Source organism: Ochotona princeps, chromosome 23 (assembly GCF_030435755.1).
Source record: "Ochotona princeps isolate mOchPri1 chromosome 23, mOchPri1.hap1, whole genome shotgun sequence".
NCBI lineage: Eukaryota > Metazoa > Chordata > Mammalia > Lagomorpha > Ochotonidae > Ochotona > Ochotona princeps.
The window spans coordinates 3153694-3179843 of NC_080854.1; positions in this window are offsets into that span (position 1 = coordinate 3153694).

A 26150-nucleotide genomic window follows, 5' to 3' on the forward strand; every position below is an offset into this window, starting at 1 on the left:
TCACTTGGAGCCACCTTCTGCCACTATGGCAGGAAACGTATCCCCCCAGCTCTGCTCCTGTCCCTACAGCCATCATCCCTGCTGGGATAAGACCTCCTGTGCTCTTCACTGTGTCTGGTGTTTTGGGTTTGTTGTGGCAATCTGGAAAAAAAGCTAACACAGAAAAAGTGCTAACACCATAAAGACATAATAAAGTTTTCAAGCTCTAGGCAGTACTTCAGACACCTGATGACTTTTAGCTTCTCCTAGAACGACCCCTGAAAATACCCTGCTGCTGTTTATGTCCTCCTTTCAAAACATGATGCAACCAAATGGTCATCATGCCCTGTTCCTAACAGCACATAGGGTCCTTTCTTCTCTGGGAAGGAATGTGAGGAGTCAGCTGGGATAATAAGCAGTTAGGGTTTCTAGACCCTGGTGAAGTTACCTTTCTAAAATAGAAAATCATACTTCTCCCCATTTCTTTCCCTTCCAAGAGCAATTCTCCCTCAGATCTAGTTTACACATTAATGGGGAGGAATCTGTAGGAGAAAGCTTCATTTGATCTGTTGGACTAATTTACAAAACAAAGTAAGGTACTTCCAGCAAGGGCTGCGGGAATTCCCATAGTGTTCTAAATGAATCACAATATGAGGTTGTGCAGAAGTGATTGTTTATTATTTAATGTAGCAGGGCAGCCATCATCTCACAGGCTGATGCACCGAGGCAAAGAAAGTGAGGGTTTTCACCAGGAGCGTGCATGATCTGGGAGTGGGAATGGGCCCAGTAGGGATTCAGTGAAGGCCTTTCTCTTGGATGAACACTCCCACTGGTGAGCATGAGAACCAGGACTGGGGCAGGGATGGTTAGACAGAGAGTGGCACCCTAGCATAGGCATGGGTTGGATAAGGGTGCTGGTTAGGTTGAACTAGGTTTCAATGCACATTGACATGCATGAGAGCTGGATGGGATGTGGGACAGATTGAACTTGTCTGATGTACATACTTAGCAAGCATGGGAACCATGTCAAGGGGCAGTTCCAGTGGGGTTATTTCAAATCACTCTGACTATTCTACAGCTCCCACTGGTTTGCATGAGGGCTGAGTGTGTGGTGGGCAGAATCAGGCTGGGCTCCAACACTCACTGATTTGTGTAGATGACAGGGCTGGAAACAGAACTGACCCAGCAACGGCAACCACCAGCATATGCATAGGCTGATTGTGGTGATGAACTCTGCTGGACCCTCTACTGAAAATCACACATAAAAATCAGGTCTGGGATCACCTCAGATGAAGTTTCTTTGGGGATTCTCCCAATGGAACTGCTGAACTCAGAACCCTAACCAAAAGGAGCATCGCAGGTACCATGGTGTGACCATGGAGTGTATGTCAAAGGTGGGTCTCATTGGTGGCTTAGAGCAGTGGACAGCATAACTAGGTGCACGTGTAGAATATGGCAGCACATTGGAGCCTGCAGAGGACACCTGGTGCCACAAGAGAGGATGGATGACAGAACAAATTGATTGCCTTCCCCAGCCATGTGTTGGCAGTGACTACCTGGGCAAGCAGAGACTCTAAGGTGAACTATGTCAACCAGTAGATTCTAGAGAAATCTCATTGTGCTTGGAATGGTGAGATTGGCAGCAATTGAGAATTGTTAAACTATCAAAACCACTTGAGTAGTGCCCTTGGAGCATGCCTCCCATCAGGGACTCGGGGATTGTTGGGAGGCTAGGTAGGTCTTCTCCCTTTATCTCCTCTATTTCCACACATACAGGAATAAAAAATGAGAAGGTAGAAACAATGGTCTAACCCACTTTCCTGTAAGAATTCTTTCATAGCTCTACAGTTACTCCAATTGATAGACTATATTTCTTGTGTTTATATAAAATAATAATACAAGGGAGATTAGATTTGTTCATATTGGTATAGCTTTTATTTCTAAGATTTATTTTATTTTTATTAGAAAGTCAGATATACACAGAGAGAGAATGCTCTTCTGTCCACTGTTTCACTACCCAAGTAGCTGCAACAACGAAGCTGTGTCAATCAGAAACCAGGAAACAGGAACTTCTTCGAGGTTTTCCATGTGGCTGCAGGGTACCATGGCTTTGGGCCATCCTCGACTGCTTTCCCATGCCACAAGCAGAGAGCTGAGTGGGAAGCATGGCTGCTGGGATTAGAACCTGTGACTACATGGAATTCCAGCAAGTGAAAGGTGAGAATTTTTTTTTGAAAGATTTATTTATTTTTTATTGCAAAGTCAGATATACAGAGAGGAATATCTTCCGTCTGATGATTCACCCTCCAAGTGAGCACAATGGCTGGTGCTGCGCCAATCCAAAGCCAGGAACCAGGAGCCTCCTCCAGGTCTCCCACGCAGGTGCAGGGTCCCAAAGCTTTGGGCCATCCTCGACTGCTTTCCCAGGCCACAAGCAGAAAGCTGGATGGGAAATGAAGCTGCCGGAATTAGAACTGGTGCCCATATGGCATCCCAGCGTGTTCAATGCAAGGACTTTAGGCCACGCCGCCGGGCCCGAAAGGTGAGAATTTTAACCACTATGCCAGGTCCATGTATTGGTATAGTTTCTATCAGGTACACTGAAAGATAAAACCTGGGTGAGGTCAAAAAAGGTATGAATGCTTTTCTCCTTCTATTTTTAATGCTTTATTTTAGATGATGTTTACAGCGTTGATCAGGGTGGGAATGATTGTGTGTTGTTCAAAGATAATAAAATATTAAGCAGTCTGTTTATTCAGAGATCAACATGGAAGGTGAATTATCAAACACGTGGGAAGTATTTGAAATCCTGTAGAGATATTCGGGTTTCCAGGGAATCAAGATGGCAGAATAGAGTAAGGACACGTTTAAACAGACCAAGAAATATTAACCAGTGTGAAGCAGAGAGACCACATTCTAAAAAATAAGAGCGGACAGAATAGCAGCAGACGGGATACCTGGAGACTGACAGACACAGGAAAGCAGCAGACATAATGGTGTGGTGTTGCAGTGACTGATACCCCAGTGCCATTCACCAAACGGCAATCTGAACTCCACTGGCAGATGGAACTCCACGATCAAGAAGGTGGGAAGAGGTGTTCACCGGGAGCTCAGGAGGTGATCGCAGACAAAGAACTGCCTGACCTGCTGGTCTGTTTGATTTGATCGGGAGCAGAGACAGAGAGAAAGGACCCAGACAGGCAATGTAGGAACAGGGTGGATTTAATTGCCCAGTCAGCCTCCTAGAGCTGAATTTGGCACCATTTTGTTTAAAGAGGCAAGGGCTATGGGGCACGACTGTGCATGCACGAACCTGGGAGTGAACTCATTTTTGTCTCAGTGGACTACAACAACGTGGCCTCCAAAAGGTTCCACCCAAGACAGGTCCTGGTATCCCTCAGACCTGATGGCCAGAAGATCAAGAACCTAAGACATGGCCTATCAGGTGCCATTTCTTACAATGTGGCAAAAAGTTTAAGACTGCAGGGAACAACGCCGAGCTTCACAAGCACTGAGCTCATAAGAACTCACTGAGCTCAGTGCATTGCATTGGTCCCACAGGAAAATAATACTGACTACACCACTGTACTGTTGCAGGGTGCAAGCAAGATCACACCAGACATGTCTAAGGTTCTTAAAGAGTCTTTATTAACCAATATTGGTGATAATAGAGCACACTAGAAATAGCAAACCACAAGACCATATGGCAATCCAACTGAGGTGGTCAGGAGGGTGGGAATGGTTTCTGCTATTTTCCCCTGCCAGGAAACAGGAAGGAGAAATAGAAAATTTGTAAATGGATGATCACACTCACTTTTGTCTAACCCTTGATCAGTCCCATCTGATCAACTATTATAGCATCATAGATAGATAGATAGATAGATAGATATACATTGAGAGCAATTAAGTCACCAAAAAAGTGCAGAAATGCAAAATATGGAAAATGATTAGACAACAAGAGCAAGGGCACATAAGAAAAAAGAAAATATGGAAATTTAGACTAAATTCTAGTAGCTTATATTGAGGAGGTGGATAGATATGGCAACTGGATCGCTAATTCTTTCTTATATGTTTATTTATTGCAGACAGAGAGGCTGTATTTGCAAAGTGGCTAAGTGAACAGTGTAAAAGGGGGAAAGCAGAATGCACCTCCCGTGAGAAAGCTAAGTGGTGAGGAGCATCTTTAAAAGACAGTGAGACACTCAATCTGTAGCTCTTGAATGGTGTTTCAACTTGTGGTTATTGAGACAGGATCTACAACCCGAATATATGACCCACTCCTGTTTTGTCTCAATTCCCATGAATCCCACTCTTCTGTCCTATTTCACCTTGCTGGGGTCCGTGCAGTAGGTGTGAATAATGTGAAGGTGTGAAGAGAACAGCTCCCCTGCTTGGCAGGGCCCAGGGGAGCTTCCGGCTGTTTGGATTTCTCTCTGACCACCTTGACACAGTTTCAGCCCCTTTCGCATGGACACTCAACCACCCCACTAAGAATTTTGTAATCCTTTGAGGCATTGTCTGCCCCACCCCCCGTGAGATGGCTTTTACAACCAACATGAGCTTAAGAGTTAATGTTACTGATAATGTCTTGGTGAGTGGACCTTTAACTGCACACAATTATGGAGTACAATTAAGCCCATGCTGTTTCCGGACACCTTATTGTGTGCCTACCCATTGCCATAAAATCTGACCAAGACATTTAGCATGCTTTCTGGGAAGTGGCTTGATAAGAATTTTACAAACTAACGGAAGTGATGGGAGTATGGGCTAAAACTGCCATGACAAAAAATATAGCTACTGGGACCCTGTAAGCTATCCTGTTATAGTTACTGTGACCCTGAAGGCCATCCTGTTATGGCAAGGAACATAGCTACTATGACCCTAAAGGCTATCCTGCTAAGGCAAAAAAATATAGTTACTGTGACCTTAAGGGTTAGCCTGTCCTTGCAACTCTTTAGAACATAGAAAATGTAGTTGCTTTAGCTGCTTTCATAATTCTTTAACTAGAGGAAATATAGGGTGATTTCACTAACATCATAAAGATATACTTTGGATTATTGTTTGATCATGTATGAGGCTGTAAAACCTGCAGTTGTAGAGGAACTTAATGTTTGAAACTTTTTGTCTTAGACCTTTGTGTTTTTTCTCTTTTGATGTATTTCTCCCATGAAGTGATGGATAAGTTGTAGAATAAGAATTGTAGTAGGAGTGTATTACTGAATAAGACGTGTTGTCTACTGAGAAATTCTTGGCTGCAACGTTGGAATGGATAATGCGGTCTTAAGGTGAAACAATTTGTAGAAGTATCTTTGGAAACATTCACTTGTCCATTGTAGAGTTGAAACTTAAATGCAGTGAACATGGCTCATTGCTAATTACAATTCTTTCCGCCATTATAACTCTTGCTTTACTTGTTTAGTTAACAAACTGTGTAAGCTTGCAGACCTAATGGCCTTTAGTGCCAATGGTCCCTAATCCCCATACACCAAGACCGCAGACTTACTAACTCATACATAATTCAAGGTAGGGGTCTGGTTGTCACAGGCGGCGCCAAAGTTAGAGCCCAGACCTGAGGAGAACAGGTAAAGACTGGCAACCCAAGATAAGCAAGGAATGTGGAATCCTTCCTCAATCATTTCTCAGGAAATTGTAAAGTGTGCCCCCCTGAGGCTATGTCAAAGTGCCCCTAAAAGAAAACCTTGTACTGCTTCTGTATAAATAAAGCAGACAGCTTTCTCACAGGGTCCACAATGATCTTGGAATTGTAGCGGTATGTCTCTTCTTCTTTCTATGCCTATTTCACGCACCCTTCTCGAGCTCCAAACTCAGCTGGAGCTGGACTCCAGCATCACCTGGCTATGATGTAATCACAAGAATCAAATAATGGTAAGATATCAGAGAGGCTAAGAGTGCATGAAAAGAGTAGTAGCAAACATAGAGATCTCACTGCAAAGTAGACTCTGAGAAGTGTTCCTAGGGAGGACCTAAGCAGGGAGCTGATCAGCAACGACAGCAGAGGGTTCACAGCTTGGGGCTCACACGGGAATGCCGGTGGGAAGCAGTTGGGATTGTACAGACTTCACTCTGCAGTTTGAGTATGGCATTGATTACATGGCACATTCTGCAGAAAAATTTGCCTCTCACACTCAATGCTCATCATTTTGGAGCTTGATAGAGCGTTGACTCTAAATTTGCAGTAGTGGAATTGGTTAAGGCTGTCAGAAGAGAAACATGTCAATGGGTTTCACACTAAACATTTGATTTACCTCAACATCAGTCATGGTACCCATTCTTAAAACAAGACTTATTTTACTTGAAAGACAGAGCTATAATGAGGAGAGAGACAGAAGCAAGTAGATACCTTCTATCCACTGGTTCACATCCCAAATGGCTGAATTCAGTGGCTAAGCTGATGTGAAGCCAAAAGCAAGGAGCGGATATGAACCAGCTATGCCCATCTGGGATGTCAGCACCTGAGACAGTTTATCCTAGTATGCCACAGTGCTGATCCTGGTGCTCACTCTTATAATTGAGAAACTTTAAGCACAGAATGGGATCTAGTGGAGCAGCTCATCAAATGGCAAGAAAGTTACTGTGGGAAGCCATGATGCACAAAACCAGTGTGAATCTAAGCAGTAGTGATGGCAGTCAACACATAAACTTCAGAGGCTTTTACAACATTTCAAGAGTCTGTTGCCAGAAAATTCTATTCTCTGTGATATGCTTCAGAGAGTCTTGGGTGTTTCCTCACCTGCAGGCCCCAAGACCAGTGAGGGGTGTAGCAATGATGCTCTTCGAATGCAGAACCACCAGAGACAAACTGGTGGGGAGTGTCTGTTTACTAGTAACATCTTACAAGCTTATATAGAGTGGAAAAGGAGGATGGTAGAAGGGTGGCCCCAGGATTATTCCTACCAAACAGTGTCTTATAACTAGGTAGTAGGCATGCCTATCTCTCTGGATCCTCTACTCAAGTGACAGTCACATTCCACATGCAGGGTTGGAAGCTGTGTTTCAGGCCACGCGAATGTAGGCCAAGACCCTAACACCTGGGTTAAAAGTTATGCCTTGGGGCATGTTCATTACATATGACTGGTACACAGGATGAGGATTGCATTTAACCTCTCAGAGTTGCTTATCAGGAAGCTCTACCATAACTCATCCAAGGTCAGATTACTGGGGTGCAGCCCACTACTCCAGCTGTATACCCAGTGAACAGGCCAGGTTGGGATCTCAGTTAGACGAGACTACAGTCAGGGAGTTCCCTTGAGGATATGGTGTGCCATGTGCCTATGGCTTCCTACATGGGACAAGCAGGCAGAGATCCAGGGGTGATCTCTCACACTAGAGTATTCAAGGAGAAACAGTGACCAAACATGACCCACATCTGGCCAGATATCACAAGAGAATTTGCATGCTGGATAAGATTCATCATACAAAGCTTGATCTTTAGCATTACAGTTGCCACAGGCATCAGTTGATAGTTATGATTCCAATTTTAGTCCATAATAGAATATGGAAGAATATTGATATTTTTAAAAAGCTATAGTAGATAAATGTGTAAATGTTAAAGATGGTATTTTAACCAAGTGTTGTGCATTGCATGATTATCAACATTAAAATTTTATTTTTTACGTATTATTATTATTATTATCATTATCATTTTATGATACAATTCCACAGGCTCCTGGCATTTTCCTTATCCTCTCCCCAATTCCCTCCCCCACCTAGTTCCTTTATCATTGCTTAATTTCTGATATATCAGCCTTGATTTGCTTTATTGCTTCCTTACATTCTTTGAACTCTTACATCTGGTTCTCATTGTTGATCAGAAGCGTTAAAATGAGTTTTATGAATTCTGTGTGTCCCATTTTCTCGATGTCTTCTTCCTCAGTGAACTCTGAGGTTGGCATAGGGTTTTGCTCCTTTGCAGGGGAGTTTTCAGTAAGATTCATTGTGCCTTTGTCTCTTCTTTTGCTCTTGATCATTGCATTTCTGGTTAGCAGAGTCTTCTCCTTTCTGACACCCACAGGTCTACAATGCAAATTTACTTATTGCAGTTGGTACACAGCTTTTGGCTTGCAGTCACTTGTGCCACTACCTCCAGCAAGTTCCAGGTCTGGGATCTTATGTTAGATTTCCACCGTGGTCTCCACAGCTCCAGCTCTTGGCTCACCAGTCTCCACCTCCTGTGATACCATGCTGAGGCTGCATGTTATCTGTACAACGTTTCTCCCACTGCTGGTTGGAGCAGGTCCCAGAATTAGAAAAACACCAGGTGTCCTATATAGCTAGGTTGTTAGTGGCACTGATCTTGTCAGAACCTGTTGGATGTTAGGTCTGGGTGCCACATGGACCTGTTTTGACTGGTATGATGCCACAGTCTGTATTATTTTCCTGCGGGACCAGTGTAGTGGACAGAGCTCAGGGAGTTCTCGTGAGCTCGGCACATGCGCAGTTCACTGTTGTCCCCTGCAGTCCCAAAGCTATTGCCACAGTGTGCAAAATGGCACCTGATGTACCACCACTACAGTTCTTGATTTGCTGGCCGTCAGATCCGAGGACTACCCAGACCTGTCTTGGATGGAACCTGTAGAATGTCACGTTGCGGCAGTTCACTTAGAAATGAGTTCACTCCCAGCTCAGTGTATGCTCTGTCCTTTCCCTTGCCTTTGTCTGCTTAAGCAAAATGGTGCCCAATTCAGATCTAGGGGGCTGACTGGGGAGTGAAATCCACCCTGTTCTTGCACTGTCCATTTGGGATTACTGCTCTGTCTCTGTTCCTGGTCAAATCAAACAGACCAGCAGGATGGACAGTTCTTGGGCTCACCACCCAAGCTCCCAGTGAAAGTCCCTTCCCGCCTGGTTGCTGGTGGAGTTCCGGCTGCTGGTGGAGTTCAGATTGCCATTAGCTGAATGCAGCTGGAGTATCAGTCACTGCAACACGATACCATTGTGTCCACTGCTTTCCTGTGTCTGTCAGTTTCCAGGTACCCCTTAGCTGTTGTTCTGTCCATTCCTATTTCCTGGAAAATGTCCTCTCTTCTTCATCCTGATTAAATGTTTTTCCGTCCGTTTGAACGTGTCCTTACCCTATTCCGCCATCTTGATTCTCCCGGTTCTCTATTATCAACATTAAAATTTTAAAAAATGTTTTCCTCTCACACAAAGGGAGATCACGTACAAATTGCATCTTAATTATTTTAGCAACACATACCCTGTGTTGTCAAATAGAGTGACATTCCTCACAATGCAACCTATATGTTTGAAAGTGACAATCTGGAATGTAATTATTGTGTACAGCCTTTGTTTATCCTGAGCAATAGGTTTCTATTGTTACTATTATTATTGCCTACTTGCCATGTATTGATATATTTATCTAATGGATGGCTATACTTGTGATTGTGAAATGAAATCAAAACGTGCTCTTGTAAAAAGTAGAGGTAAAAAGAAAAAAGAAAGGACGGTGGGTAGGTAATGCAGGCAGGAGGGAGCGTAGAAGAGGAAAACATCAGTAAACTAAAATCTGTACTTTGATACATGTGATTAGTTTACCATATACAAGTATACGTATATGTAAGTAATTATACACACTACATAGACATTACCTCATAACAACAAAGCTTCAGAATGATACAGTTATTAAGTAAATGTGCCTAAAAACAAATGTACAAAAGACATGACACAAAATAAACACAAAAAACTCAAAGAATTACAAATAGTGTCAAAAATCTTGTATGCATTTTATACTAACTAAAAAAAAACTAATAAAATTCAATTGTAAACATAAATGACAATGTTTCTACCTCATATTGTGCAACTATAACAAAAACAGACGTATTGCAAAAACAGACGCTGAACCGTAAGTCAAAAGTACAATCATTGCAACCGATGTGGTGGTAGACTAATCCTTCACTTGTGGGGCTGCTCATGTTCTGGCTACTCCACTGCTTTTTTTTTTTTTAAGCAAAGTTGCTTTTTAATAACAGCACAACTCATTTCTAAGTAAGAAGATGAGGAAATTTGGTCCTAAAGTAATTTTTTATATGTAGTGGTCCATTCCGGCTGACTTTTTTGATATTTTCCGTTTTAAATTAATTATGTGTATTTTTGATGATAGTTGATTAGGTAATAAAGGTCAAGGGCTACAGGAAGGTGGGAGAGATCACCATTTCCACATTCTTTTTTTTTTTTTTTTTCTTCCTGTATCTGGGAGGAAGGAGGGCAATAAGCAGAGAAGCCACGTCCAGCCTCCCAAACGCCTCTGCACCATGGGATGGAGGACAACCACCGAACACCATCCCAGGGTCCTTGATGTGGTGCACACTCTGAGGGTCCTGTTCAAGAGTTCTGATAATACAAGAGTTCTGAATTACTGCCATCTCTGACCACTCAGAGCATGATGAAATTGCTCCAGAATTCACAGGCTCCTATGAGCCAGGGGCAGATGATTCATTTATTCTGCTCTCTGTCATGATACCAAGTGTCCTCTATAGCTCCAATATACTGCCACATCTGTAATGTGCATCTGGATATGCTGTTCTCTGCTTCATCCAAGCCACCGAGGAGGCTTAGCTTTGACACATTCACTATAGGGTCAGACCATGGAACCTGCAATTCCCTTCATGGATGGAGTTCTGAGTCCAGCAATTCATTGGCAGATCCCTGAAGAAACTTCATCTGAGGTGATCCCAGACCTGATTCTTGTGCATGCTTGCCAATATAGGGTCTGGCAAAGTCCATCACCGCAATTAGCTTATGCATATGCTGGTGGTTGCAATTGCTGAGTCAGTTCGGTCTACATCCTGTCTTCTACACAAACCAAAGGGTGTTGGAGTCCAGCCCAATCCTGCCCAGCACACCCCTCACGCAAGCCAGTGGAAGCTGCAGCCTATTTGGAATGACCCGCAATAAACCCCACTAGGCCTACACCTTGCCTTGATTCCTGTGCTTGCAATATGTACAACACACTGGTTCAGTCTGTCCCACATCCCATTAATCCAGCTCACATGAGGCCAACAGGTGTTTTTGCCCTGCTCAGTCTGTTCTGCACCCATAACAACTCATGCTCTCTTGTAGGAGTGGTGGTCCTGAAGGGGAGCCCACACTGCACCCATACCAGCTTTGCCCCCTTCCCACTCAGTCTCACGTGTGCTGGTTGAGTGCCATGGCCTGGTCTGGCATGGCCTTCCTCACCTTGGCATTTGACAGTGGGTGATGTAGCATGGCTGGGCCAGGCCAAATCCCAATTCCAGTTCATGCTGGGGTGCTGGGAATACATCTTAATCCAGCCCAGCCCAGCCTAACCCAGGTCCCAGCCCTCATGTGTGAACTGCCAGTGTTGTGACCCAACTGAACTCTGTTTGGATGTTCGGATTCACCAGTGGGTGATGTGAACTGGCCATGCCTGATTTGCCCCAACCTGCACCAAAGGTATGCCACTAAGGTACTGTTCCCTGGCCTGGTCTGGCTACTCCATATCGTGTTTAGTGAACTCACCAAGCTCCACCATTAGAACCTCTAACAATGCCAGATCTTGCACCTATCAGTAGGTCTATGGGCCAGCCTTTCTTAGTCTACCTCCTGTCCTAGCAGGAACAGTGGCCTTTCCTGACCAGGTTTCAACCCATTTTGGTTTTTACTGTTGGATGCCAGCCCAGCTAAGTCTGGTCCACATCCAGAAACAGCTCACACTTAGCTCAGCAAGTGCAAAGTCCTAGCCTTACCTGTCCTGCAACCACCCTGGTTCTCACAAACACCAGTGTTCACTGGAGTCTAGCACAGTCTGGCACATCCAAGATCCAGGCCATACTTGTGCTGAGGAACGCTGCAGTCATATTTAGACAAGAATTTAGCCTCCACTCTGGCACTCATGCTCACCAGTGGGAACCACAATCCAGGCAGGGTATTCACTTTGTTCCCATCCAGTCCTGTTCCCAGCCATAGACCTTGTGTGTGCCAGGGATTGTTCTGACCTAGCTTGGCATAGTCCCTCCCCATCTTGGCCTTTGCCTTTTGATGCTAAATCCTGGCCTGACCTGGCCTGCCTCCAATCCCAGCTCTTACTGCCCAGTGCTGCAACCTGGCCCTACTCTGTATGCTCCCATCCCTGGCTCATGTACACCGGTAGGTGTGACAACCTAGCTTGGCATGATCTGTGCTCCAGCCTGGTTTCTGCACTTGCCAGTGAGCTAAGGTTTGCTCGGCCCATGCCCTTCCAAAACCAACCCACACATTTGCCAACAGTTGGATCTACCTTGCCCAGATTATCTGATTCCCAGGCCTGGACAATGTTCTCACCACTGGGAGATGTGTCTCACTAAGGGTGTCTGCTATGTTCTACCATTCAGCCCACTCATGCCAGTGAGTGTTAGGCCCTTGCATGGCATATCCTGCTCCTTCATCTTGACCTTGTATGAACTGGTGAATGATGTGTCCTGGTCCACCCCACATCCTGTTTTAAGATGCACACACGAGTGCTGCAATCTGGATCTGCCCAGACTATCCTCAGTCACTGTACCCATGAGTGTTGGCAGGTTCCATGGTCACTCAACCCATCACCACCCCAACTCTTTAGCTAACCAGTGGGACTTGCATTTCCACATGATTTGGCCCTGTGTCCCTGAGGAATCTACCCCTGGACCTGGTTCTCTCACATGCTGGTTAGTCATGATCCTTCCTTTGATGACCCATCTCCTGTTCTAACATTCAGTCAGGTACTAGAATCTAATTCTGTTAAGTCCCTAGCCCTAACTTTTGCATGGAATGGCATGCAAAAGTTCTATGCTAACAAGCCCTTCTCAGAACTCCCGTATTGCATGGTGAATCAGTCTGACCCATACAGATCTTCCGGTCTCTCCACTCCAAACCACCAGGTCTCAGTCAGCTCCCTATCATGCAAGTACAGTGGCCCTGTGTTGGGAGTCCCTCAAGATTCATTCCTCATCTACACACACAGTGGTCTTATCTAAAGATTTCCCTAGGCAGCAATTCTACTCCCTAACACCCCAGAGTTTGCCTCCAGGTGGCCAGCAGGCAGAGACTGGCACTGGCTAGCGCTCTGGCCAAATGCAAAACCAAGGCGGTGATGGCAGAAGAAAGCTCTTGGCCCAGGCAAACCTGGGACTCACTCACTGCTTGGCAGTGGTTGAGGCTAGGGCCTTACGCATGAAGTTTCACCAGGCTCAGGTACTCTTGTCAGCTGCCTCACTGCTGGGAGATCCCTCAACCCAAGCCAGTAGACCAAACGCATTTGGGCCACTTCCAACAAGATGATGCCACACAGAACCAGGAAACCTTCCTGAGCTTCTGAGAGATTCCTTCACAGTGGACTTGCCATGAAGGGAGAAAATTCCTGGGCCTAGACAAGTCCTGGACTTGCTCACTGCTTGGAATGGTGGCCGGGGTTAGGGCTCCAAGTATTAAGTCCAACCTGGCTCAGGTACCCCCAGCAGCCACCATGCTGCTAGGAGTGCCCTCCACTCAAGCTGACTACTCCACTTATGACACAGCTCCCTGCTTATGGCCAGGGAAAGCAGCAGAGAAGAGCTCAAAGCTCTGACCTGGCACTCTTGTGGGAAATCTGCACAAAGTTACTAGCTCCTGGCTTCAGCTCAGCTCAGCTCTGGCAATTTCAGGCATTTGAGGAGTGAAACAGCAGATTTGGGGATCTCTTTCGCTCTCCTTCTCTCTCTTTAAAATTAGCCTTTTAGATTAAAAAACTTAAATCAAGAGGCTGGCATGGTGACATAATGAGTAAAGCCATTGCCTACACTACCAGCATCTCCTAGGGCACTGGTTCATGTCCAATTGCTCCACCTAGATCCTTGTTCCTGCCAAGGTCCTAGGAACAGCAGCACATAATGTCATAAGTGTTTGGGCCCTTGCTGCCAATGTGGGATTTCAACAAGGAGCTTCTAGCTCCTGGATCAGCTGCAGCCCTCATGCCTATATGGGAGTGAACCAATGGTTGGAAGGAACCTCTCTATCCATGTTTCTGTAACACTTCCAAGCAAATAAATTAATGTTTATTTTAAGATGTGGATCTGGCATGATAGCCGAGTGGCTAAATCTTCGCCTTGCATCTACTGAGATCCCATATGGGCACTAGTTCATGTCCCAGCTGTTCCACTTCCCATCTGGCTCCCTGTGTGTGGCTTAGAAAGCAGGAGAGAATGGCTCAAAGCCTTGGGACCCTTCTTCTGGGAGGCCCAGAAGACCCAACTCCTGGTTTTGGATTCACTCTGATCTGGATGTTGCAGCCACACAGGGAGTGAACAAGCTGATAGAGAATCTATCTCTCTGCATCTCCCTCTCTGTATACTGTGTTTCCAATAAAAAATAAAATAAAATTTGTTAAATAGATCTTTTACTTTATTTTTATTTTTGATGATGCTTACATGGTTGATCAGGGTGGGAAAATTCAAGGGTTAGGGAAAAGTGGGTCTAGTCATCATTTCCAAATTTTCTATTACTTCTTCCTGTATAATCCTTAAAATGAATTTTGACACAGATGAACACTATAAGATCGAAAATGAAAATATTAAGATCATTAGGTAATTTCTCTAATCACATGAAATTAAGTAAGAAATCATTTTTTAAAAAATAAATTTAGGACCCAGCATGGTAGCCTAGTAGGTAAAGTTCATGCCTTGCATGCACTGGGATCACACATGGCACTGGTTCGTATCCTGGCTGCTCACTTCCCTTCCAGTTCCCGGCCTGTGGCATGGGAAAGCAGTAGAGAACATCCCAACGCCTTGGGACTCTGCACCTGCATGGGAAACCTGGGAAAAGCACGCGGCTTCTGGCTTCAGATCAGTTCAGCCCCAGCCATTGTGGCCCATTTTGGAGTGAGCCAGTGGATGGAAGATCTTTCTCTCTTGTCTCCCCTGCTCTCTGTAAATTAGACTTTCCAACCAGAATAAGTTAGAAAATACATTCAAAAAATTGTACCATAACAATGGCATTAAAAGCCAACTGTAGTCATGAAAATTTCACTCCTACTCACACATTACAGGACACTCAGTGTGGGCTAGATTTAGGAATTGCTTTACCAAAATTATCAGAGTTCAGAAATAGGAAATATGATTAAGGTCAATGGACAGTAACAGCATAATCACAGTTACATAATCACAGTTACAGCATAAACACAATTTATTTACATCAGTGGCAAAACAAATTAACAAACGAATATTACAATTTACATATGATAGTCAACTTAAATACTCCTCAGTGGGCATGAATAATAGCCTACCTGCCCATGACTTGAGGCATAGCTTCCAGCCGTGTGTGTAGAACATGACCTATGACAAGATTGGAGGTTCTAAAGGGACAGACATGTCTTGTACTCAGTTAGTGTCATTGTGGGGTGGGGAGGCCGCCAAGGAATGTCCTTCTTAGCCCCCTTTCCTAGTCCATATGACTTGTGCTTCCTTTACAATAAATGGACATGCTCCATCAAACTGTCCCCAGTGGTTCTTGCAGCCGAAGAACACTGATACCCCAACCCCTTGGTGGTCTCAGGACCTGTTGGCAGGAAAAACCCCTGAGACGCAAAGTAATAAAAACAGATTCCAAAATGGAGAAACAACTACACAGACATATCTACAAGGAAGATACCCAAAAGACTAACTATAGTTAGCACAAGAAGATTCTCAGCATGATCTATCATTAGGTGAATGAAATGATAACCACAATGAGATACCACTTTATTCCCATTGCAATGTCCTTCACTAAAACACATTCACATTCACAAAGAGAAACTGAAATTAGGCATTACTGATCTAAGTGTAAAATGATGAAACTACTATTAGAAGTGGTACTCAAGGACTGCCTATGTTGTTAACCTTCTCACAGACTTTGGAAGAAGTTACAGACAGTGTTACAGACAGAAGATCTCTGACACTCTTTCTCACACATTTTTCTGCAACTTTGCATTTCAAATAAAAACCAAAGATAATGCAACAGGGGTCAGCCCTGTACATTAGCAAAAAAAAAAAAAAAAAATCACTAGCATCCCATATGGACATTGCCTCATATCCTGAATGCTGCACTTCTGTTCATATGCCTGGAAAGGAAGGGGAGGATGGCTCAAGCAGTTGGCTTCCTGAAATCAATTTGGAGACCTGGACCAGTCTCCTGGCTCCTGGCCAGACTTGCTTACCTCTGGTGATTCTGGTTATTTGAGGAGCGAACCAGCAAATGGGAGATCTCTCTCCATTTCTCTCTTTTTTTAGTAGCTCTGCTTTTCAAACTAATAAATCTTAAAATAAAACAAAACCACCCAGCAACAGAAAATGGCATTGTGGCATAGCAAGCTAAACTACTATCTGCCTCAGTTTCAATGTGGCTCTAAGTCAATGTGAACAGGAAACAGTGAAGGATGACTCAGGCACTTGGGTGGGAGACTCATGGGAGACTCAGATGGACCTCCTGGCTCTTCTTTGACATGGTCCAGCCCTGACCATTGTGACCATTGGAAGAATCAATCAGCAGATAGCAGACATGTCTGTCTCTGTCTCTCTCCTTCTCTTTCTGCAAGTCCAACTTTATAATATATGAATAAATAAAATAAATATGATAAACAAATAGAATTCATTTAAGCCTTTAATAAAAGAATATGTGGAATATTTCATTCTCCACAATTTTCTATAAAAGCTCATGTGTATAGTACAGCCTACAAGTGTTAGTAAGCATCACACTGTTTCTGTAACTCCAATAAAGCAAACCTGAAAAAGTTAATAAATAATGTTTTGTTTGCATATTTGGAAACTCCTACTACTGCAAAATGTTGAGTGTTTATTCACATAGGCACAACCTAGTTTTCATTATATCATCTGTAAGATCGATAAACACCATTTCTAACTTGATATCCTACAATCATTAACAAATTCTTACTCTCAATCTGAATCATGTCATAATAATCATGTCTTGTTATGGGATCAGAAACCCGAAGAGAAAGTTTCAGTCAGCTTTGACAGCTCCAATGTCTTAGTTATGACAATTTTGCATTCTTTCTCTCATACTTGCATTTTCTTTTTAGTTTAACAACCACAGTAAAGCTCCTAAAACACAATGTAAAATGAGCTGAGAAGTAAACAACTTACTGAAGGTGTGCTTGTGTTCTCCAGCCTGGGAAGCATGTAGCAGGCTGCAGGGCTGCACCTGCAAGAGAAGATGGAGAGAGGGAGTGATGAACTGGTCTTGCCTGTTCCTAGTCTCTTTAGCAGTTCCTACTGTGCTAAGCAATGTCAGGAGAGGAAGCAGACACAATGGCTGGAGAAGCAAAAGCAATCAGCTTCCAAAGGCAAGAACAGTGCTTTACCGATGACAAGTGCCAGGAAGGCTTCCTTGAAAGAGTATCAGTGATTTCCATAATTGGCAGTGATTGAACTCAAGTTATCTTTGGTTAATGAAATTATGCAAAAATAATATTACTGGGTCTGGCACCGTGGCCTAGTAGCAAAAATCCTCAACTTGCATGTGCAAGGATCCCATATGGGCACTGGTTTATATCCTGGCTGCTACTTTTCCATTTCAACTCCCTGCTTCGAGCCTGGGAAAGCAGTCAAGGATGGCCCAATACCTTGGGACCCTGCACCCATATGGATGACTTGGAAGAAGCTCCTGATTCCTGGCTTCAGACTGGCTCAGCTGTTGCCATTGTGACTACTTGGAGAGTGAACCAGCAGATGCAGATCTCTCTGTATTCTCTTTCTGTAACTCTGGTTTTCCTATGAAAGTTTTTATCTTTAATAATAATGATGATAATAATAATAATAATGTTACTGCTAAGCACTAACTTATTTTTTCCACAACAATTGCTCAAATTACAAAATACCATAGAAAAAAGTCATACGGCCACTAAAATTTATGCTACAGAAAAATATTTGGGTGGTGTTAAGTATTTCTCTGTTTTTACAGATGAGCTGCATAGGACTCCATGAAAGGACTTCCATTAGAGCTGTTGATACTAAAAACTGCAGAAAGCAAACACCTTTCAATCAGAGTAACTTTGTCTACACCTATATATGAAAAATGGATATAATACACATCTATTCTATGCAGCTTTCTAGTAATTGTTCCAAATGCAAGTTCTTATGACTTGGATCACACTTCCCAGCTCCTTAAACCCTCAATCACACTTGACTTTGCCATTTTATTTGCCTTAGCCTATAGGACACCCACAAATAAAACAGCAACAAAGTTGACAAGTGTTTGTCCTTTATCTCATTAAGTAGCTACATTATGGCAATAGCCAGAGAAAACCATCAGCCTTGGAGGAGTGAATGTCATGATACAGGAAGTTGGGCCGCTGCTTGGGATAAATCGCATCTGATCCACAAATACTTTGTTTAGGTCTCCTGGCCGTGTAACACTTCCAATGCAGTAGCCTGCTATTGTGCCTGGAACACAGTGGGTGGGTTCCAAGATCCCCTGGGAAACCTAGATGGATTCCTGCTGCTGGACTAAGCATGACAGAGCCCTGACATCTTGGGCGTGAATCAACCAGTGATGGCACATCTCTCATCTCTGCAATCTACCTTTTGAAACAATATGATATTCATAAAAATAATCAGAAAAAATACACTTTATCTAAAATTACATATTTTAAATTAATCTGTGGATACATCCTGGTGAGTAACAAAGAATGACATATCAAATTCAATGAAGAGAACTTCACGCAGACACTTCTACACTGGAAACTTTCACAGACACTCGGGCACTCTATTTCTTTTCTCCCCCTGGATTGTATTTGTAATTTTATGATAAGATTCCATGGTTCTAAAATTTCCCTTACTCCCTGACACTGCTATGCAGTATGACCACAGTGGTCTAAACACTACACCACAAAGCCAGCCCCAAAGATTGGTCTTTTTGGTTCATTACTACTAAAAATATTCTCATGTAGTTTTGGTGTCTGACCATACATTAAAAAAAATTAATTCTGGCCCTGCAAAATAGCAGTGTGGCTAAAGGCCTCACTTTAAATGCTCAGGGATCCCATATGGGCCTCACTTCTAATCTTGGCAGTCCTGCTTCCCATCCAATTCCTTCCTTGTGGCCTGGGAAAGCAGTTGAGGATAGCCCAAAACCTTGAGACCCTGCACTCTTGTGGGAGACCAGAAAGAAGCTTCTGGCTCCTGACTTTGGATTGGCTCAGTTCCAGCCATTGCAGTCACTTGTGGATGTGAGCCATTGAACAAAAGATCTTCCTCTCTGTATAAATGCCTTTCTAATAAAAATAAAATAAATCTTTTAAAAACTTAATTCATTTCATAATCCTCTTCTTAAAAAGGCAAACATATATATAACATTTCCCCAAAAGCTCTTGTACCTGGATCAATCATTGTAATTCAGGTAATTTATGTGTTATCATACCTTACTCTTACATTTATATTCATGCCAACATACATATATACAACACAACCTCCAGAGGAAAATCAAGTTTAGTGTGGATTGGAGCTTGACATACTCAAATACACTTGAAAACTTTGAAACAGTTCATTGCATCCTTTTAAACTGGCAAAATCATCTCGGTAGAACTCAACAGAAAACTTACACATTAAGCTCATTGTTTTTCAAGTGTCATCATTGCCACCATCAACTTTCAATTGTTTTTATCTTCTAAACACTGTTGGAGTTGACAGAGTGGTCAAGTTTCTGCTTGGGATCAACACAAACCAGAGTGCCTGGTCTGAATGCAAGCAGCACGCCTGATTCCATCACAGCTGCCTGCACAAGTCCATCCGGGACATCACTGAAATGTGAAGTTCAAGCAGACATTTTCAGCTATGGTGAACACTTAGATTTAACACACAACGTCCAACTATTCACCATTATTTAATTGACTTCAATGAAAAATGGCTTCAACATGGTGGTTCATGCTCCCCACACACTCACAAGAGGCAAGATGAGTCAAGCCAAAGCTAGCAATGAGGAATTCTATCCATGCTCCCATAGGGATGGTTACAAACCCAGGTAGCTGGACTATTTTTACTGTCTATCCAGGAACAGTTAAATGAAGCTGCTAATTACAAGTAGTTAAATCTTGAAGTGGCACCCCTGAAAGAAAATACAGTTATCAAAATCACTTGCTAAACTTGCTGTGCTGCCAAACTGGTCCATTAGCTCCCAGCTTTAATTTAATCTAATATGGTATAAGAATTTGGTTAGTGAACCAGCTTTTTAGAACTCACTTTTCATGCTCTCTATCCTTATCTCTAAAACAAAAACCTTTGAAAAGATGAAACCAGCATCCTGTGTCAAAGCATCAACCTGCACTGGTGGCATCCCATGGGTGCTGATTCAAATTCCCAGGCCTTGGGGATCACTCTCCCTGAGGACACAGTGCCCAGGGGGCTCACCTCACTGATGGAAGGAATCCTAAGCAGCCAGAAATGTGACAAAGTCAATCTGTGAACTCCTCACAGCCTAGAGTGGCTCCTCCCTGTCTTACTTCACTTCTGCAACCACCCATTCAAAACCAAGTGAACGTTGTGACCGCTGGGATTTTTTTTTCTCACTTCTAACACCACATGTGTTATGTTTGCTTAATAACAATTTACCACCAACAACTAACAACAAAGCAATTCAGTTCTCTCAGCATCTAGAGTTAGTAGAGGCCTCAGGTGAAGGCTCAGACTCTAGACACAGGAGCAGGTTAATGTTGGTGGATGGCAAGTCTTAGCTCTTTCTGGCTTTGTGCCCTTTGAGCAGTTAGGTAGGGACCCCACCCAGAGCTATCTCCTTAGCAGAAGCTTATCTAGGGTCTGGTAGGTGCAAGTTCCATAGAGACAGGGCTCTTTTGTCTCAGTAAATCCCCAGGGTTCTAAGTTTCTAAGGCCAGATATTCAGTCCAAAAGGACTAACTTTTTATTAAACCAGTCAAATGCACTTACAATTGTATAAACCTCTCTGCTATCAGATTTGGACCACCTCAAACGTCCTCTAAGATAACTTACTAAACCAGTTGTGGATGCAAAATGAAACTGGTCTATGCCCCAAGCACATTGTCCTAGTATTTACCTGGGCCTTTGCCAAGGTTTTACTCCCCAGTTAGGTAAGGCTGAAAAAACTCACAATGCATCAATCCTTTCCGCACCACCCCTTATATATCAGCTTCAAATTATTTGATATTAATATGTCACTAAAGAGTGGGACTGTGGATGGGTAAAGATAATATTAATGCTCCATGGGGTTAGCTTATCAAATAGATGGAACATAATAAACACCCTCCAGTAACAGGGCATCAGCTGCCACTACGAATGGCAACACCCAGGGAAATGAGTAAACCAGGGTATGTTTGTCAGGTTATAAAGAATTCTGAAATACAGCAAATCAGAAAGAGAAGGGTGTAGTGAGGGTCATGTACATTTTCCAAGGGGATCAGAAACTGAGACCATTCTGATAAAATGTCTGCATTTAGGTTAGGTAAAAGGAGCTGTACTAAGACCTTTGAAGCTTAATTTAGTTTTGTATATTTACTGTGCTGAGAGCTGAAGGCAGGTCTCTTCATGTACTGTCTCCCTTCCCTCATGCCTGCAACTGACAAGGCTGAAGCTATAAGACAAAAAATAAATTAGATTTTCCATACAGCTTCTCAAAACCCAACCCACCGTCTGCTGCCTCCCAGCCTGGGCATTAGCTGCACACTGCATTTGTACAGAAGTGAAACCCAGGCATTCTGATAGAGACACAGGAGTCCACACGTGTCACCTTACCTCTGTCACATGCACACAGACTCACATAGGGCAATGATTTCTTCCTTTGGTGTGTTGGTGGTTGGGGGGCATTCACTGCTTTTCTCTCATGCCTAGTGTTCAAAGAAAACAGTCCTTTAAATAAGCTAAGGGCTATTTATTTTTAAAAAAAATAAGGCAAATCACTCAAGTTGAATTAATTATATCTTGGGGGATATAGTGCATATTGTTATGATTTTTTCAGGGCCAGTGACAACACTTGGCATTGGTGTATGAGTTTTGGGCATGTAGGGACTTATTCCCTGACTTCATGCTCTCTGTTGAACCTGACTTTTCCTTCTAAAATTATTGGTTGTGTTTAATCCCAATTACGAGAACTTAAGCAGTGGGGCAGGTGGAACCATATCAGAAGTCATAATTATAAATCAGTTTAATCAACTGCTGCCTTAACAGGTTCTTCTTCAGGTTTGCCTACAGAAGCCCCTTTAGGTGTTTGCAACCCTTGGTTGAATATCAACACATAGACAACATAATATTCAAATGAGTTTTAGGGGAATGTTGTGACAAGCAACGGTTAAAAAGGGATTTATTTTATCTTAATTTACAGAGACAAGGAGAGGCCCCAATGACCAGAATTGAACTGAACTCAAGGCAGGACAGGAGCTTCCTTGGAATGTCCCATGTGGGTGCAGGGTATCAAACACTTGGGCCATCCTCCACTGCTTTCCTAGGGCATAAGGAGGCAGGCAGTCTGATAAGAAGTGGAGCAGCTGGGACATGAACAAGTGCCTAAATGGGGTGCTGACACTTCAAAGGTGAAGATTTAGCTTGCTGAGCCAAGGTTCTTGAGCCATGGCAAGCAGATCTTAAGCAAATCTTTTGTGAATGCTGTGTGTTTTGTATTCACAGTGAAACCAAAGGAGATGAAGTTCCTGCTGAATTAGTTGGAAACTCCTTTTATTGTGATAAATTCACTTCTTTTAATAACACTGTATATTATAAGCTGATGGCCTATTATGCACGTTCTGCTTTTCTCCCTGTTGTTGGATTTCCTTTGTGGCTTTTTAACTTGGAGGGATTTATAGTGACTGTGTAGGAGAGACTGACATGTCCAGATGTGAGGATATGGTATAGTGTGCATCTCTACTTTCGGATCAAGGATGGAGTTCCAGTGAAATTGTTGGGAGTGTCTTGACAATGGGATGCTGGACACTCTGCCATTGCCCAGGCCTGCAATGTGGATTTATAACTGTTTATCAGGAACTATGCTGTTTTAATTATATTTGAGACCTCAGTGGGTTGAGGGGATTAGGGAAGAGGATTGGAGAAAACCCAGGGCCTGTGGAATTGTAGTATAAAATGGTAATAATATGATAATAATAAAAAAGGGAGAAAATAACAACATTCAAAAAAAATGTTTGTGGAAACAACAAACCAGAAGGTATATCATCTTCTATTTCCAGAACTCTATTCATAAAAATAACTACAGAAACAAGATGCATCTTGAACTGGTTGCGTTTACACTTAGTTTGAATATTTGGGACAGGGCCATGTGTTCAGATGCTTGGCATTCATACAATTTTTGTGTTCTAAGAAGAAGTAAATGTATATTATAAATACAAATAGGATATAGATTTCAGGGCTTGATATAAATTTGCCTACCACACTGGCTACTCCAGAACTCATTCTCTTTATGTTTACTTTGCTATACCTAATGTAAATCGAGTCCAGCTAACCAGCAACAGTCACTGATCTCACAATTAGATGTAACAGCGATTATCAAATGGAAAAACTAATTTGATTCCTTGAACTAACTTCAGTAACAACAGGTATTTCAACTGCTGCATGAGAATGATGAAAGTAGCATGGGTAGTGAACTGCTCCTTGAATGAATCAATTGTGATCAGTATGTGCTGCGCTCTCAGATATACACATGTTTTAAGCTCCTACTAAATGTGTTACAAACTCCTTTTCTTAACCTACACTTCTTTTCAGTAAACTTTTCAATAAGATTGAGAGTCTGTCCCTTCACATTTGTAAATGACTGCATATTACAAATATAGAATGAAAGCTGTGGGTGCACACTGCATACCAGAAGGTGCAACATTCATATTCTAGTTTCAGAGGAACTCTACTCTTGGCAATAAGTTCAGAAACTATGCTATTGTTGACCAGATCCCATCTATCAGCTTGAAACTTTGGGAAAAGGAATGTTGCTGTGATGCATGGCATTCATGTAAGATGTGTGTGAGAAAAGGGATGAAACCTATGTAGTAAATGCATATGAAATTGGGTCTTAATTCCATGGCTTGCTAGAACTTTGTCTTCAACAATGGAAACATGGTAGAATTTGCAGAAGTCATGCAGTTGAGGCAGATGGCGCAAGAGTGTGAGAAGTACAGCTCTCTGGTTAGCAAGGCTGCAAGGGGTTTCTGGCTGTTTGGCAAGGCCCAAAAGAGTCTCTCTAATCACCTCATTGCTGCCTTATCACATTGTATGGACACTTGATCACTTGCCTGATATTTCATTGAATTTTCTTGAGGGTATTGTTGCTTTTCTGCAAATGTGAAATGATTTCTGTAACTGGTATAATACCTGAAACTCACTTTATCAATGATGTTATGGTAAAAGGGTCTTAAACAACTTAACACAATGACACACAGCTAAAAGCATACAATGGAATAATTGAGTCTATATTGTTCCCAAACATCTTATTACATGCCTTTGTCCTGGAACTTACCCTAAGACGCGGAACATTCTTTTTAAGAAATGGTTTGGCAATACTGTAGAAACATATGGCAATTCTGGAGGTACAATGATTTTATTTACCGCACAGCCCCCAATTGCTGCATTATATAGAATGACACATTTTGGCTTCCCACCACCTAAAGCACAAATTACACGGGGCATCTTCTAAAGAGAGACAAATGTTGTGATCCCCTAGAGGAAAATTGTTTGAAATTTCTATCCTATATTGGCACTTAGATTTAGGAAAAGAAATTAGTTTAAAAAGATAAAAAGAAGTTTCTTTGCAAAGCGCCTCCATTCATAGAAAGGCTGGGCTGCCCTGATCCTTCTCACTGATGTTTAACAAAAGAACAATGATAACAAAAAGAAAAAGAAAAACTCAATTGAATCAGTACTAGGTGAAGGTGATGATAACTAGTTTAATAAGAATCTATGATATATGTCTTTATAAATTCCTTTCATTTATAAGCTTTCCTTTTAACTCTGTACTCTTGATTTTGAAGTAATATTAATTTAAGTTCAGTGAAAATTCATTTTGCATTTACATAAATCACCTGTCACTATGTAACCACATGTGCTGCCAACCATGGAGTTCCTGGCTCCAGCTGGGTGAGTACAGGTTTGAATAAGCCACAGCTTGCTGAGAATTTTTTAAAAGCAAAATGATAGTAATTTTTAAACGTTTTTTTAAATCATTCTTTTAACCATGGGGTGGAAATACAACACCTGGATGTTGTGCAAAACTTTTGAAGGCAACTTTTCTGAGTTGTCTATTATAACCATCACACTGCAGTGCTCCACGAGTCAGCTTGTCTTTTTTTTCCTGCTGATTCACGTATCTTTCCTGAGCTCTGAACTCAGCTGGAGCTGATCTCTGGCAAAAATTAGATCTAGAGTTAGGATTATGGTTATGGTTATGGCTACTGTTATGGCTGTGATTATGGCAAAAGTTAGGGTTAGCCTTAGGAGTTTGATTTGTCTTTGAGCTAGGGATGTTCTTAGCAGTAGAGATATGGTCATCATTATGTCTAGGGGTATTGTTAGGTAAAGTATAGAGCTTGGCTTAGAGTTATAGACAGGATTGGTCTTACGGCAGGGTTTGTTTTAGGTTTAGGACTAGGTTCAGGATTAATGGGGTTTTTAGTGTTGTGTTTAGGTTTGGAGTTACAGTTGGGGCTATGACTATAATTGGCATTATGTTTAGATTTAATGTTTATATTTCAACAAGATACAAAAATTGGGGGATTAGGATTTAGCCAGGATTATGGTTAGGGTTAGTGGTATGGATGAACAAGGGTTAGTGTTAGTATTTGGGCTAGGATTAAGAGAATGGATAGGTCTATGGTAGGTATTAGTGTTAGGGTTAAGATTACAATTAGAGCTAGTTATACCGGAAGGGTTAGGACTATTGAAAATAAGGGTAAAGGGGCCCGGCGGCGTGGCCTAGCGGCTAAAGTCCTCACCTTGAAAGCCCCAGGATCCCATATGGGCGCCAGTTCTAATCCCGGCAGCTCCACTTCCCATCCAGCTCCCTGCTTGTGGCCTGGGAAAGCAGTTGAGGACGGCCCAATGCATTGGGACACTGCACCAGCGTGGGAGACCTAGAAGAGGTTCCTGGTTCCTGGCTTTGGATCGGCGTACATCGGCCCATTGCAGCTCACTTGGGGAGTGAATCATCGGACGGAAGATCTTCCTCTCTGTCTCTCCTCCTCTGTGTAT